Here is a 7,157-nt window from a genome sequence, read left to right as displayed (position 1 = left end):
AAACCAAAGGGGTGGTAAAATGTCCTCTCCACACATCTAGGCTGACTGCATGAGTCTGCTCACATAAGTTCAACTGTCTGGACCAAACAGGTGTGGGACACTGGGGTTCTGCTGGCCACCTGTACACAGCCTGTACACACACTCTCAGATGAACTCATCAGACACTCACTATGAACCCAGGTTGCGTTTGTCATGGCGACTGCACATGGACGTGTTGGCCTCTGTCGGGTAAATCCAAACCCGTTTTCTGAGAGGCACACGCCCTAACTCGGGCAGGTTTCATGACCGTAGCTGTAGACGATTGTCAGTTCTACTGGAAGTTTCTTTGACCTGTCTGCCCCTGATAATCGCCAAAGAACATGTTTCATCACCATCCCTGCACCCTGTCAAGGCCGGCAGAGCCATCAAAACCAAGACAATAAACACGTTTATTCCTATTTATCTGTAGCGTTGCCTCCTATTCAGCATCCTAATCTGTTTTATAATTTATGGGATGTGAATCTGCCCAGCACGCCCAGCACACTTTTGTTAGTGGTATTGTAATGGTGAGTTTTCCGTGCTCTAGAAGGAGTACCACACCGGGAGTCTGAGCTTTTTCATTGATCACACTTCCCTTTTTATGTTCACGCTATAGAACATTCTTTAGAATTAGGTTTTTATGGAAATGCCAGGGGCGTGTCCAGGGGGTGGCCCGGGGTAGCACATGCCACCCTTGAAATCTGATTGGCCACCCCACTGAATTTCCTTTAAATTGACTTTTGCACAAAAAGCTTAGGGTAAAAAAGAAAAAGCATAACCACTGGTGCACTACCTGGGCCACCCCATTTTAAAAGATCTAGCCACGCCACTGGGAAACGCTCCAAAAGCTTTTGTTCTTTCATTTGGCGTTGTGTAATACATCCATGTAGGTCAGCTGTTTTAATTCGATTTAGCCCAAAGTTCATCTTCTATGTCAATGTCAATTTTATTTATAAAGCACATTTCCAACAAGCAGAGACTGCACAAAGTGCTGTACACAGACAAGCAGTAAATAAAATGATAAAACACTGAGAGCCTTCCAGTAGACACTTAAAGTACTTAACTATAAAATCAGTTAAAAGCAAGGGTACAAAGGTGGGTTTTTAAAAGAGACTTAAAAGCAGAAATCTGTAGGGGAAGGCTGTTCCAGAGCTTGGGAGCGGCCACAGAAAAGGCTCTGTCGCCTCTGGACTTCCGCCTAGACTTGGGAACCGATAAAAGATGTAGAGAGGATGATCGGAGGTTTCGTTTGGGGACACGAGTGTTAAAAAGTTCTGACAGATAAGGAGGGGCCAAATTGTGTTGTGCCTTAAAACAGATCAGTAGCATTTTAAATTGAATGTAAGTGATCGGGAGCCAGTGAAGAGCCTGTAAGACCGGTGTTATGTGATCCCTGCGCCTCCTACCTGTCAGCAAGCGGGCTGCCGCATTCTGAGCCACCCTCAAGCGGTGAATTGACGACTGCTCGAGTCCACGATAAAGAGAGTTGCAGTAGTCGAGTCTCGACGTGACTAGCAGGTGTATAACCTTTTCAAAGTCTTTGAGTGGTAAATAGGGCTTGACTTTACTAAGAACACGCTCTGGACCACAGAACTTATCTGTTTTTCAAGTTTAAAATGGCCATCACTGAAAAAACCCAGATTCCTTGCCTGAGACACACAAAAGGTGTCACGATCTGCCCCTTCCCTCTTGACTGTGTCTCTCTCCTGCCCCGATTAGTCCAGATTGTTTTCACCTGTCCCTCGTTAACCTGCCCATGTGTTCCCAATCAGCCTCGTGTATTTATACCACATGTTTTGCTCCTGTTCCTTCGTCAGATCATTGTTGTTTGTTGTCACCGTTGTGTTTGTTCCTGCCGTTCCCGTTCAGTAATTAAATTCGTTTTTACGTTCTCCGTGCCTGCTCTTCTGCCTCCGGAACCCACCAACACACATGGTCCACCATCTCCAGCCACACACCGTGACAAAAGGATTCTAAAGGGCCAAATACACTGTCTACCCCGTGCAACAGCTGTCATGGTTTGCTGAATCTAACTGTGTTGTGCTGAGTCTTCTGTGTGCAGGTGGGTGTGTCTGGAGAGCAGCTGGAGAGCAGCTGCTACCTATCTGTTCATCAGTGGTCAGGGGATTTAAGGAGCGTTGGGACAACTCATCAGTACCGGATGATACTCAGCATTGGGTAGAACTTTGCCAGCACCTAGCGCATGTCTGAAAACTTGTTTTTTTTGTGTATCTCGCCTTCCTGAGATTATCTGTCCTGTTCTCCTCCGACCTCCTCAGGAAACTTCTCCTCCACCAACCAAGCCTCCATCAGCTGCAAGAAGACTCATCGGATTCCAACCCTGTCTGCCAGTCCCATCGCTCACCCCTGACCGCCTGCTCTCCAAATCCCCACCTGCCAACTCGGACACCTCCAACTCTGGTACTCAGCTCCCAGCCTCACCTGACTCTCGCTCTACCAGCTCAGCCAGCCGTGACTTGCCCACCCCTCTCAGCCTTACCAACAACCAGGAAACTGTAAGCTACAAACTCATTTCTTTCACGGTCAAACCTGCATATACTCACTCCAGTCTCTGTTCTAGAACCCCACCGGAACCATCGGATCTCAGACCATCATCTCCTTCATACATTATAATAAACCTTTTTACTTACCTTTGTCTCCGTGCATGATTCTGCATGTCGTGGGTCAAAAAACTGCAGCCCAGCATGACAGAATCATCCGGTCAAAATTCTGACCCACTCGCAGAATCTCTCCCGCCGGCTCTCGCCTCGACTTTATCCAAACATGAAAATTCCATCCAGTCCCTTCTCGAGCACCAGTCCAAAACAAACCAACACCTGTTTCAATTAGAATCCGTAATCCGGCAGTTCAATGATAAACTAACAGCGTCTATTCCTTCTGCTCCTCCGTCAGCCGCTCAAGCGCTTCCGGTTCAAACCGTCCAAGCACCCCGTTTGCATTTCCGGGTCCCGGAGTCTTCTCCATCAGACACTTACCGGGGTGAATACGGCCAAGTTCGAGGTTTTCTCCTGCAATGTGATCTAACTTTCGGAACATACCCTGAAACATACAACAATGACCAAATAAAGATTTCCTACATCGTAGGTCTGCTCCGCGGTCGCGCCCTCCAATGGGCAGAGGCACGTAGTCGTGATCCTGATTTTCTTAAAGGCACATTGCACGATTTTCTCACTGAATTTAGGAACACTTTTGACAATACTGAAACACCCGCCGAGATATCAAAGACATTATGGAATATGAAACAAGGTAAACAAACGGTACTAGATTTTGCCATAGACTTTAGAACCCTCGCTACCATCTCCAAAATGGATCCAGACTCCCTCAAAGGAGCCTTCTCCCAAGCCCTCAACACTAGTTTGCAAGACCAATTAGCTTTTTGTCCAGAACCAGAAACATTGGAGGACCTGATCAGTTTGGCTGCCCGCATAGAGAAGAGGCAACGAAGCCGCCCAAGACCTGTCCAGCCGTGTTATCAGCCAGTGTTGCAAAACCAATTTGTCCAATCCGCTTCACCACCAAGACCCATCAATGTTTCGGTCCCTCAGGACGAGCCCATGCAGGTTGGCCGGGCCAGCCTAACTCCAGAGGAAAGATTACACAGACTCTCCTCCCGACTTTGCTTGTATTGTGGAAAGCCTGGCCATTTCCTGTCTAGTTGCCCTGTTCGCCCAAAAGGGAGAGCCCGCCAATAATTCCGGGAGTATTGGTGGGTGGTAATATGGATAACAAGTCTTCCCGTTGTGAACTAAACTGCTCTGTCTCATTTAATCAGGACTGTTTTCCTGCTAAGGCCTTGGTGGATTCAGGTTGTGAGAGAAACCTTCTGGACCAGACAATCGTGGACCGACTCAACATTCCTACGACACCACTTACCACCCCCATCAGGGCATCATCATTGGACGGTAATTCGCTGACCACAATCACCCACCAGACAGCGCCAGTAAAGTTGTTAATCTCCGGTAACCATCATGAAACCATAACCTTTTTCGTGTTCCCTTCGCCCCAGACTCCGGTTGTTTTGGGTCATGACTGGTTAGTCACTCACAATCCTCACATTGACTGGAAAACCAATCAGATTTCATCCTGGAGCCCATATTGCTTATCTCACTGCCTCCTATCTGCTAACCTCTCTGTCTCAGCTCCAGTTTCCAGTACACCTACTCCTCCCGATCTGTCTCTGGTTCCATCTGAATATCATGATTTACAAGCTGTGTTCTGTAAAGACCGGGCCTCCTCTCTGCCACCTCATCGCCCGTACGACTGCTGTATTGATCTCCTGCAGGGCGCTACATTACCCTCCAGTAGATTATACAGTTTGTCCAAGCCCGAACGGGAATGCATGGCCACTTACATTTCAGAATCTCTAGCTGCCGGTATTATTCGCCCATCTACATCTCCTCTTGGAGCAGGTTTTTTCTTTGTTGCAAAAAAGGATGGCTCTCTACGCCCCTGTATCGATTATAGGGGGCTTAACCAAATTACAATAAAAAACAAGTATCCTCTGCCTCTGTTATCCTCCACTTTTGATCCTGTCCAGAAAGCCACCATTTTCACAAAACTAGATCTCCGTAATGCTTACCACCTGGTCCGTATCCGAGAGGGTGACGAGTGGAAGACGGCATTCAAGACACCCTTGGGCCACTATGAATATCTGGTAATGCCCTTTGGCCTCACCAACGCCCCTGCTGTTTTCCAGTCACTAGTCAACTCGGTTCTCCACGATTTCATTGATAAGTTCGTTACAGTTTACCTCGACGATATCCTGATATTCTCCAGCAGCCTCTCAGAACACCGCCATCACGTCCGAGCTGTACTGCAACGTCTTTTGGAAAACCGCCTCTTTGTTAAAGCCGAGAAATGCGAATTCCACGCCTCATCCGTGAAGTTTCTTGGATTCGTCTTGGAGAGCGGGCGGTTGAAGACAGATCCCGAGAAGATCCAAGCAGTTCGTGATTGGCCCACTCCCACCACCCGTAAACAGTTACAACGGTTCCTAGGGTTCGCTAATTTTTACAGAAGGTTCATCCGCAACTACAGCCAAATAGCATCACCTCTCACCAAATTAACATCCACTAAGAGAACTTTTGTATGGACCCCTGAGGCAGACACCGCTTTTCTGGAGTTAAAGACTCGTTTTTCACAAGCTCCTGTCCTGTCTCGTCCCGATCCCACTCTTCAATTCACAGTTGAAGTGGACGCTTCAGACTCCGGGGTGGGGGCTGTTCTCTCCCAGAGGTCTCCTTCCGATAACTTGCTTCACCCCTGTGCTTTTTTTTCAAAGAAACTCTCGCCTGCAGAACAAAATTATGATGTGGGTGACCGGGAGTTGCTGGCAGTGAAACTCGCACTGGAGGAATGGCGCCATTGGCTGGAGGGAGCTGAGTACCCCATCATAATCTGGACAGATCACAAGAACCTCGCTTATCTGAAGGAAGCCAAAAGACTTAACCCCAGACAGTCCCGTTGGTCTCTGTTTTTCACTCGGTTCAACTTCACTATCTCTTTCAGACCCGGAACCAAAAATGTGAAACCAGATGCCCTGTCCCGTCAGTACTCCACAGACAAAGACCAGGAACCCGCTACCATACTTCCTCCATCCTGCGTTCTGGCATCAATCACCTGGGATATCTCACAAAAGGTAATAGAGGCGCAACGAACTGACCCGGACCCAGGGAACGGTCCTCCCCAGAAGCTCTATGTTCCACAACAGGTCCGAGGGTCAGTCATCCACTGGGCACATACAGCCAGATTTTCAATACATCCCGGAGTTGGCCGTACCCTTGCTCTGGTTCGTCGGTCCTTCTGGTGGCCCTCCATGTACAGAGACATAAAGGAATACATCAGCGCCTGTCAGGTATGTGCCCGCAATAAAGGTACTAACCAACCTCCCTCTGGATTACTTAAACCTCTGCCAATTCCTTCTCGCCCTTGGTCCCACATAGCCCTGGATTTTGTCACCGGTCTGCCTCCCTCTAAGGGTTTTTCAGTTATTTTATCCATCATCGATAGGTTTTCTAAGGCCTGTCATTTCGTCCCCTTAAAGTCTCTTCCTTCCTCCGCCGTCACCGCCGAACTTCTCATAAAACACGTTTTCCGCCTACATGGCATCCCAACAGAAATCCTTTCAGATCGTGGTCCCCAATTCCTCTCCAGGGTCTGGAAGGAATTTGCTACCTCACTAGGAGCCAGCGTCTCCCTGAGTTCCGGATATCACCCCCAAACCAACGGCCAATGTGAGCGACTCAACCAGGAGTTGGAGGCCATGCTTCGTTGTGTGTGCTCCTCAAATCCAACTAGCTGGAGCACCCAACTTCCCTGGATTGAGTACGCTCACAACGCCCATGTTTCCTCTGCTACTGGTCAATCCCCGTTCGAATCTTCTTTAGGCTATCAACCTCCACTCTTCCCGTCTGATCTCCCTACAACAACCACCGTGCCACAGTTCATTCGACGAGCAAGAAGAACCTGGACCCAGACTCGTGCCGCTTTGCACCGCACAGCCGAACGGAATCGGCGACTGGCGGACCGCCATCGTCGTCCGGCTCCTCCTTATGCTTGTGGACAACAAGTGTGGCTTTCGACCAAGGACATCAAGCTCAAAGACACCAGCAAGAAACTCTCCCCCCGGTTCATAGGCCCTTATACCATATGTGAGGTCATCAGTCCCTGGTCTGTTCGTCTCTCTTTGCCTCCCTCGCTCAAGATCCATCCAGTCTTCCATGTCTCTCTCATCAAGCCTGTGTCATCCAGTTCCCTGTGTCCCGCTTCTGCCTCTGATCCCCCGCCGCCTGTCCGTCTTGCTGATGGTAGTATGGGTTACCGGGTTCGTCGCCTGTTGGATGCCAGACCCCGTGGCCGAGGTCGCCAGTTCTTGGTTGATTGGGTGGGTTATGGCCCGGAGCACCGTCAATGGATCCCTGGTTCTTGGATTGACGACCCATCCCTCATCCGGGAGTTTGACGCTTCTCGTGCCTCCTCCGCCTCCGCCTCCTCCTCCTCTTCGCCGCCGGGTGGCGGCCCTTGAGGGGGGGGTACTGTCATGGTTTGCTGAATCTAACTGTGTTGTGCTGAGTCTTCTGTGTGCAGGTGGGTGTGTCTGGAGAGCAGCTGGAGAGCAG

Source organism: Nothobranchius furzeri, chromosome 10, assembly GCF_043380555.1.
Source record: "Nothobranchius furzeri strain GRZ-AD chromosome 10, NfurGRZ-RIMD1, whole genome shotgun sequence".
Classification (NCBI taxonomy): Eukaryota; Metazoa; Chordata; class Actinopteri; order Cyprinodontiformes; family Nothobranchiidae; genus Nothobranchius; species Nothobranchius furzeri.
Note: the sequence above shows the minus strand (reverse complement) of the source record.